Consider the following 1,375-nt stretch of genomic DNA (forward strand, 5'->3'; position numbering starts at 1 on the left):
ACTAGGGGTGGGTACGAGTTTTGAAAATTCAGTATAGGTTCGGTTTGGGTCCAGAGGATCAGGTCCAGAACTGGTTTGTCTGTAAAAACTTGCGATCCTCAAAACAATGGTCCATTTCACTACAAAGAAATCTGTTTGCTATCTCTTAAGTATCTGACTTCTACTTAGAATTCAATCTTCATAGTAACTACCAAAACTCATGTTTAGCCTCACTTGATATTAACATTATATCAAAACTTATGCTAGCCCTTATTGTTATAGTAATTCGGATGGTAGATTTTACTCTATACATGTTGTACCCTTATTTTGCACTGTGTAATAGTTGCTGCCATACATTGTGCTATGTACAATTGTCATGCAATTCATTATGAACTACATCAACTGCCTCTGTTAAATTAGACCATGTTTGACTGTAGAGCTTCTGACTTTAGAGTGCTGCTTCTTGCCGCTATATGTACCCAATGTAGGTAGGTGGCGCTGTGCAGCAAGAACACAATCCATCTAAATCAGCTACATATAGCAGTGACAAATACTCTCCAAGCATAGGTTCGGTTCCAACTGTTTTAAACGCATTTTGGTCAGCCGGCAGATATGAAAAAACAGTACAAAATAGAAAGCCCAACAAATACACCTAAAACCACAGTTGAAGCCAAACTTCTGCTTGTGAGAGGCAAACCTCCAGTCAGAAGCTCTGAGAAAGATGTCTGATAAACATCAAAATGTCAGCGGGTGTAAAATATTACTTGAATAAAAGAAAACTCAAATATCCAATATTCTACCAACCTGATATGATTTTGGTTGAAATAATGCAAGCATTGAATACAATGAAACGACCAAGGTACCGGTATATGAGAATTTATTGTCAAAATATTATCACAATCAAATTTTTGCTTACAAAGGTAAACATGTTCAACAGAGAAGAAAAGTACATGTCATGTGTTATTCTCCAAATACCTTGAATTACAACATCAAGATATAGGAGGTACCAAACGACATTGGTACACATACTGTAAACTCAAAACTTGGAATGGTCTTCAAAAATATCCTGTTTTTACTACACACTACTATTAATCAATAAAGAAAACATGTTTACAATTCCTTAATCTATCTACTTGGCACTTTCGTACCTGAAACAATGTTTTATTTCATGGACAATACTCAAGAAAGTTTCCTTGCCGAAAAGGAAAGTACTTTTCTTTAAATATAAAATTCCAGGGCACACAGACTTCTTGTACTTTGCAGCAGGGGTGATAACATTTTTCCAAAGCTTTGAGTTAAAAATGTTTCAATACAAGAGGCTTAAACCTTGATGGTGATCTGTATGGTGATTGGTGGTGCACAGGAGTTGGTAGACAGTGCATGAGCGCCCCCTATC

Source organism: Branchiostoma floridae, chromosome 18 (genome assembly GCF_000003815.2).
Source record: "Branchiostoma floridae strain S238N-H82 chromosome 18, Bfl_VNyyK, whole genome shotgun sequence".
In the NCBI taxonomy this organism is placed as follows: Eukaryota; Metazoa; Chordata; class Leptocardii; order Amphioxiformes; family Branchiostomatidae; genus Branchiostoma; species Branchiostoma floridae.